Below are 8,591 nucleotides of genomic sequence, written 5' to 3' on the forward strand. Positions count from 1 at the left end.
TGGGTTTGCGGTAAATCAAACCGTATTTTGATTTGTGTTCCTGGAGGCAACCACGCATCATCCACATTGAAGAAGGGAAGGAATGGTCTCATTTTGAACTGGAAATGCCCTGATGTCACACGGGCAACGTTTTCCAGAACAGTATTACTGAAGTTCTCCTCATTCGACAGGTGGACAGTGGGCCGTCTTTTCAGTGTCGTACCATCGAAATCATCTTCGCCATCTGTGTTTGTTGCAAACGCATAGGCGTGCGAGCGTTTTACACCATACCGATAATTCCCTAGAGGTATATCTTTAACACACTTCTGGGGGTCGAGTTTCTGAAGTCCGTACAGATCAGAATCGGAATATTGGAGTTTAGCCACGTCACTCTCCATAAGGCTAAGAATGTGTTGCACACTCTGCATATCTTGCACCTTGCTAGATTGCGTCACCTCCGTGCCATTTAGTTCCACGCGGATATTCTTGAACCATGAAAATGCAGGGGAGGTGGTACACACCCAGTGTGGATATGATCTGGCTCCATTAGCCCGACTATCACTAACTTCATACCGGAGTTTGACGATAAAGTAACTTTCACTCAAGGCAATGAAATTTGGTGATGATATATCCAATTCGCTGTTCAGAGAGGGTGGTGAACCATTTCGAGAATACAGTCTTACAAAGTTTCTCCCCTCTAGGAGTGATATCTTCTTTTCGGTTCGCTCTAGGATGCTATTCTGCACCACTTTAGTTTTCGACAGCAGCCCCTTAAAGGGGTCTGGGATCTGAGTGGCCACGACGTGCTGCGCCATTCTTACTTGTACGTGGAAAAATTTACTCGATTCTCAGATCCAATAACGCCGGGTACCCCGTGGTGATAAACTCTCCAGTGTTGTACTTCAGCCAAAATGATATTTCCGTAACGCTTGAGTGCGGAAGTAGAGCGCGTTTGTCTCTCTCTCCAAATATGTAATTGTTGATACCGTTGTGAGTTTGAATGGGGAACGTCTTCAAAATCCTCGAGTCCTGATTGTCTTCATATTCCACGGCCTGGGCGATCAGGTCTGTATACAACAACACAAACCTTCTCCCTCTAGTCAGATCAACTGCATACGGTGATGTGAAAAGACCAGGTTGTATGGTCACGGATTCTGCAATCGATCCCAAGCCCAGAACGACACTGGGGGAGTCGGGTTTCAGGATAATTTTTTTCCCGACAGGTACGCTGATGCTCGCTCGGCTTGTATAGCGGGAATAGGAAAACACAATATCTGGGTGATTTGCACTTTTCAGTACCTCGTTAATGACTGTAATGAGATCTGCAATATCCGTGTGAGTTCCTGTTAGGATGGAGAGTTGAACTTCCCCTTCTTGCGTCTCCACGTACAATTTGTTACTCTCCGTATCAACGTTTTCAGAATGAAGTTCGAACTGGGCAGTGTCCAAACTGATGTGTTTCCCTATGGTATTCAAAGACCTGATACGCAGTGTAAAATGAGGCGTGAACGCACCGGCTATAACGGCAGAAGCGTTGTTTACTGCAGACAGTACCACCGCCATACCTACTGTACAGGGGAAATATTTCCCCATAATAACAAGGATGGCGTTTTGGAGCATGCATTTCCACAAGAGCCCGTCTGAGGAAACCTCCAGCCGAACAATAAGAACCTTGAAGGATGATATTGCGCAACTCAAAACTCTGGTGGGTAACGATAACACCAAAAACACCCTGATGTACAATGTCGGGGCACTACAGAACAGCAAGTTGAATAAAACAGATGCTGAGATCATGGAGGGTCGAATCAAAGAATTCGCGGAGTCAACGGTGATAGATGACGAAACCCATTTGAAAACGGATGGCAGCGTGAGGATGAGAGGAAATCTGCACATGAATGGCAAACGTTTATGCTGGCTGGATTACGACGGTGTGTCGGACACCTGTGCTGTACCTGCTGGGTGGGTGAAGAAGGAATTAGCCCAAATCCGCAAAATGAAAGGTCCTAAAGGTGATCCAGGATTTGGTTGGTATAGCGGAGCAGACCCTCCGTCGCCACCCATCGGCAGACAGGGTGACTTCTATTTGGATGCTACCACCCTCGTTGTATATAAAAAACTCATTGCGGGTTGGACTGCATTCGGATCACTTAAAGGACATCGAGGAAGACCAGGGGTTCCTGGACCAAAAGGAAGTCCTGGCCCGACTGGGGAATCTGGATTGCAAGGTTTAAGGGGCCACACAGGACTGCAAGGACCCCAAGGGCCATCAGGACACATAGGTGCTACAGGGCCGCAAGGACCCCCAGGAAACATAGGGCCCCAAGGACCTGAAGGATCGCCAGGCCCTCAGGGTGACGTGGGACCGCCGGGGCCCAGAGGTCCTCGGGGCCACAGTGCAAAGAGTCTTCCAATACTTTTTCCATAATACGAAAAACCAGAGTGAGATTATAGAAATGTTTCCTTTCTTTTCAATTCAACGAATTCATGCAATGGATGGTTTGATTACGGTTGAAATTGACTGTATGATTCATAAAGAACAATATTCTCCAAGCAAGTGATGATACGTGCACCTTAAATCAGTTTAGAATGCCTGCACAATGGTGGATAGTATATAGATCAATGCATCTGGATAGTCATCATAAGCCAGTGAGGCAGCAAGTGGTAGCTTCGGTTCAACTCCATAATGTTGGATGAGTTCAATCATTAGCTGTTCTTCTTGCTCTGTCATATCCACCGTCCTCTCAATAAACCGTTCAAAGTGAGCCTTACGTAGTTTCTTTGGGGTTATGACCTTCATCCACATTTTGAAGAACACTGGGGAAGTCTTGAATAGGGAAGCATTTCTCATCCATGCATCTTTGCTTCTGGGGAGATGAAGACTGAGTATCTGCACCATCTCTTCATCTTCATAGTAAATGCATGACAGGGCGATGGCATAATTCAGAGCTCTATACTCACTGCCCTTCTTCATAGCGTAGAGGCGTTGCCGAGTTTCAAAAAGCGATGGGTATAGCGGCTTACACACTCCCACCTTCTCGATAAAAGCCCCCAGACTTTTATCCACTGATTCCAGTCGCTGCACATCTGTGTAAGGCTTACTGGGCAGCATTACACGCTCTGCTACATTTGCCTCTGGCGCAAACAAAGAGCCCAAGACTAGACCACATTTCATGCAAACGACAGCTTCTTCCGTTTCTATTTCTTCATGGTTACACCCATCACAAAATTCAACTTCCTCCTGAAACTCCATGGTGCCAAATGCAACTGTAATGATCCTGACGCATTACTTTATCCCTTCCACTAATTGTTATCGACCAATCAGCATACTCTCGTCACCTCACATCCAATCAGCATACCCCACGACACACTAAGGTTACACACACTTGTGTCATATATGCGAAAAAATGGTACTGGATCATAGCAAAATCCTCCTGGATAATGAACAAAATAACGATTAAAACACAATACACAATAACGACAACAACCGACAACAACAACCAACAACAACCGACAACAACCGACAACATCCGACAACAACAACCAACAACAACCAACAACAGCCAACAACAACCAACAACAACCAACAACAACCAACAACAACCAACAACAACCAACAACAACCAACAACAACAACCAACAACAACCAACAACAACCAACAACAACCAACAACAACACCAGCATTATAATGCATGGATAGTGCATGCAGGGTCAGGGACTGAAAGTCGCACGCTAAGTAAGGGCAACTTGTCAGTGCACATCTACGATGTGCGAATAAAACGAATGCAAGGAAAGTGAACTTGTTGCTGCACATCTACGAAGTGCGAATCAGGGATTAGTATAATGACACGTGTACTAGTCCACCTTGTGTTGCACTGCGTCTTTTCCGCAGGGCCACTGAAGGTCGCACGCTCCGCGTGCTTATGCGCGCATGCGCAATATGTCACTGCACATCTACGATGTGCAAATCAGGGAGTAGTACGTATTTTACTACTCCCCGGTGCAATGAATGCACCGAACGTGCACAAGTGCACGGTCGCCACGGAAAAGAACATGATGACATTTATGACATGGCAGGGCCAAAGGTCAAACCCTAGGGGGTCCCGAGGCCAGACCAAGCGCGCCCGATACAGTGTGCCTTATTCAACCCAAAGGTCAAAGGTCAAACCCTGGGGGAGTCCCGGGGCCAGACCAAGCACGACCGACACAGTGTGCCTTATTTGGCCCAAAGGTCAAAGGTCAAAAAGTGGGCCAGAACCCGCCCCGCACTTACTACTGCTACTGCATTTGCGTCATCCAGCATACAACAGAGTAAAACAGAGCCTATAAAAAGTCTACAGTACACTATCACGACTCAACAGAAACGGCAGCAAGAACTGCGATTTCAAAGACACCAAAAGAACACCAAACTTGCACATGCGCTTGGTTACAAGCTCGTGGGGGGGGGGGCACTATTCAAGAGAGGGCTTTATTTTTTCACTGGCTCTTAGAGACTGGGGCACTATTCGAGATAGGGCATTATTCAAGAGAGGGCTCTAATCGCGCGAGTACGGTACGCAACACACGTAAGCAAATGTGATCACACGCACGTCCCAGTGAACCGCATGATAGGACTTCATTGAGCAACGGCTGTAGATTCCTACGCTGCACAATGAAATCCGATCAAGCCAGTCAATGCCACGCCGAGCACTGGGATGTGAACTGGTGCAAGGCGCAAACAAACTTGGTTAACGGGGTCGGATTTCATTCATTTATTGTCGTATGCATGGCGTGGGTTTGCCAGGTGCACAGGGCTGGGGTAGAGGCCTAACTGAGCTGAAACGAGTTTTATGATGGTCGTTGTCACAAGCCCCTTTTGCTCTCTGTGTTCAAACCGCCAGTATGATTGCAATCGCCTCAGGGCAAAAGTCAGGCCAAAAACAGTCAGTGGGTAATCAAGTACACATGTATCCTGACTCCTGGGCGAGCCGCAGCTGACACACCTACATGTAGCTCTCTTTGTAGAGCATGGGCCTTCCATTGCTTCCCCAGATCGTGGAATGCGCGTTTTGAACCCCACAGAGTGTCCTGGCGCAGCAAAGAGATACCGCTCTTCTTCATGTGCTCCTCAATCTAACCTTGAACGGCAATAAAACCTGTCAAGGCAACCACTCGGATAAGGCGACCGCCTGCCCCAGAAGACCACTGTAATCAGGATTAAGAGATGCTATTTCCAGTCAAACGACCCTGGATAAGGAGACCACCTGTACACGGCGACCCCATTGTGAAGGTCCTTTGAGCGGTCGGCTTAGACAGGTTTCATTGTATACCAATATAGCCTCCCCCCCCACACACACACACACACGCACACACGCACACACACACACGATATTAGAATTCTGCGTTAGCGGGCTACAAGCGAAGCTCGTCTCCGCCCTTGAAAGTCTAGGCTAAAATAATTGTTCCCGATATCACAACAAAATTTATATTTCGTCCAGCGCATGCGGCGATTGTGAATAGCAACTGAACAGTCAAATGGTTGTTGTTGTTGTTTTCTTTATTTGAATTCGGTAAAACCAAACGGACAGACCTGTCCAGTGACAAGGGAGCGAATGATGAGCGTCATAATCACTATGCATCAAAACATCTCAGGGCAAAATGAGACAGACAATAAGGTGGGTTTTCACACCACTAGTACATACCGTTAAAGGGTAGTACGAGAACAAAGGTGCGGCAGAAGTCTAAGCAAGAAAGCAATCAGCGCCAGGTCAGTTGACAAACACCCCTTTTCTTTATGATGCAGTTACGTGATGTCCACCACTTTCTTAGGAAAATGATGATGCAGCGCTGAACATATTACCCAGTATTGCACTGCGGATAGGCACTTCTTTACTTTGTGGGTACATACATGTACATGTGACCAGCATCCAGATTTATCTCGTTACCTCATTACTGTTGCCTGTTGATCGCCTCGTGCGTTACACTCTGAGTCAAGACAAAATACTCATCCTCTTCTACTTGTTAACCAGTATTACATACGCAACACTACCCCCCCCCCTCCCTTCACCCATCACAAATGTATGTGTGCATGCAGTACGGTATGGATTACCGGCCGACTCGCATCACGGGGGTACTTGCTCCTTAATGCCCGCACAATGCACGTCATATTTATCAAGAATGGGGAAGTTCGGGAGCTGTCGTTGTCTCTTGACAACGTTCAATTTCCTGAAGCAGTCCAGGCCCATACCACCTAAAGGGAAACGTCCAATAGTCGCTCGTCAAACTTTTGAAACAGTTCATCTACGTGTCCATACTGGAGCAATTTTATGCTTTCAAAATTCAGCGTGGTCGATCGATAAGACATCACAGTTACCTGAGCAATTGCATCCAGGTTTATCATGAACATTTGTGGAGCGTGTCACCATTGGCCATTTCAACAACAGTGATAATTATCTGCACTACCTTACCGCTGATAGGTTGAATTCTCTTCCAGCGGAGTGCTGCCAGTAGGCATTGGCGGATAATGCTCGAAAAGGTGGCTGATTCTGCTCGAAAAGCAGTGAAATTGTCAGAAACATACAAACCTTATGGTGGGCAATTCCTCGAATTCTGCTCCAGTTCTTTATCCACATACCCAACATGCATGAAACTTACCAGAAAAAGTACCGAATTCTGCCAATTTTTCTGCCGGCATTATCCGCAAAGGCTTAGCCGCCAGGCAGCCTCCTTCACCATACATGTATTTAATAGCCTTCTACGTAGCCTCTTTTCTAAAATATGATGTCATTGTAATTTGATTGTATGCAGCTTCCGTTTCCATCATTCAACCTTTTCACACAATTAGCCAGGGTGCACGTGCCCCTTTAAAAATGACTTACAGTCTGTGGGGATTGCACTAGTAAAAGAATGATTACAACACCAAAACGTCCTTTACAGCGTTGGTACGACTAGTCCTGATTATGAAAAGACTCCTTTGTGCCGGTATAATTCCACTAGACGTCTAGAAGGAACCTAAGTTGTCTGCACTGCACAGGTATAATATTTGATTTTTGAACTCTGGGTGGCAACTGTGCTGACTTCTGCCTAGTCTGCAGGGGTGTAGTGGATATCAGCGCACGAAGCACAGAACCATAGAGTTTCATTTCTGTCATACTACTGAGAGTGCATGGCATTCTCATTCCATGACGATGCTCGCTTCATTGAATTTTGTTGTATGTGGGTAGGGTTCCAATTTACTTATCACGTTCTTCCTTTCATGCAATTATTTTCAGTACTTGGATTGTGTTCTACTCCTCCATAAATTGCAAACATATTTTCTACTACAAGACCTTTCGTATCATTACGTTTCAAGTCAAATACATTAGCGATTAACATGGCAGCAAGCAAGTCCATAATTGTAGTGTTGTTAATGTACATGTATAATGGCTTCTGTTCTTCCTGTGCTGATTCGTTTCCCTGCAACCACGAATGTACACTGCCATTACTGGACATGATCTACACTCTGGAGCAGTTCTACACCTGCCTGTACATGTACTTGTATGTCGGGAGAATTACCAGTATGGGTTATCAGTGTCGATGATCGCGCCCCAGGCCCCACGCACACAGCTTCATACCGCTGCCTCTGCCTCACGCCGCTGCCTTGGAGACAGGTCTTAGACAACACACCGTAGTACATGATTGTGGTAGTACACTTACACAGTGTCTAGTGCAGTGACTCTGCGAGTGGCTGCCTTTTTGTAAAACCTCCATTTAGCAGCGGTATAATAATATGAACACGGATGAACTTGGCAGTGATGGTCACAACATGATGCGCATTTACGAGTACAATGTACGACACACTTCCAGGCCACCCATGTTCTTGTAATCTTCTTCAAGTTATTGCTTATCATGTAGGTGATCGAGAAAAGGGGCGAGAGTGTGCCAGCCACACACTATAACTGGACTGACTGGTGCATTCATTCACAGCCATGCAGCGCGCGGGAGAAACCAAGAACTAGGTTCCCAACGTGCTAATCAGCCCTGGCCTTGTTCTGAATGCTTCGAATCACACTGCGGAAGTGGGGTATCAAAGCCGCCGCTAGACTTAATAAATGCTACATCTACATGTACATGTAGATGACCTTGCGAGGCGTGAAGTACGCGCCCCAGCTTCGTTCCTTCGACAGGACGTCCACCGGGGCCTCAACTCGTCTGGGCTATCGAAGAGCATTACTTGTCGTCCAGGCAAGACCCTTTAATTCGGCCTACGTGTATGAATACTGATCCCTGCGTCTGGTATGACGTCCCTGGGGTGGTTTGGAGCTAATCACGTGATTGTTTCCCCTCCTCTAATTAGACTAGAGGCTACTATACTATAGACTTGATAGCGAATGCATTTCAAATTATAGTTTCTGAACAGACATGTTGGCTTGCCACGGTGCATACAAATACTAGAAGTAAAAGAAGTAGGAATAGAAACGGGAGGCTGAAATGGAGTCCGCTGCCTTTGCAAGAAGAGATTTGAGATCTTCATGATCGAGCCAGCTGCCTCCTGGAACACCACATGCCCGGGATGTCGCTTTGCTTCTTGTCTGCTGTGTCAAATTGTGACGCTCGCGTGGCGACCGCAGTGTTGGTGTGCCGTTGGGATATGGAT

The sequence above is a fragment of the Sycon ciliatum genome, chromosome 7 (assembly GCF_964019385.1).
Source record: "Sycon ciliatum chromosome 7, ocSycCili1.1, whole genome shotgun sequence".
Lineage (NCBI taxonomy): Eukaryota > Metazoa > Porifera > Calcarea > Leucosolenida > Sycettidae > Sycon > Sycon ciliatum.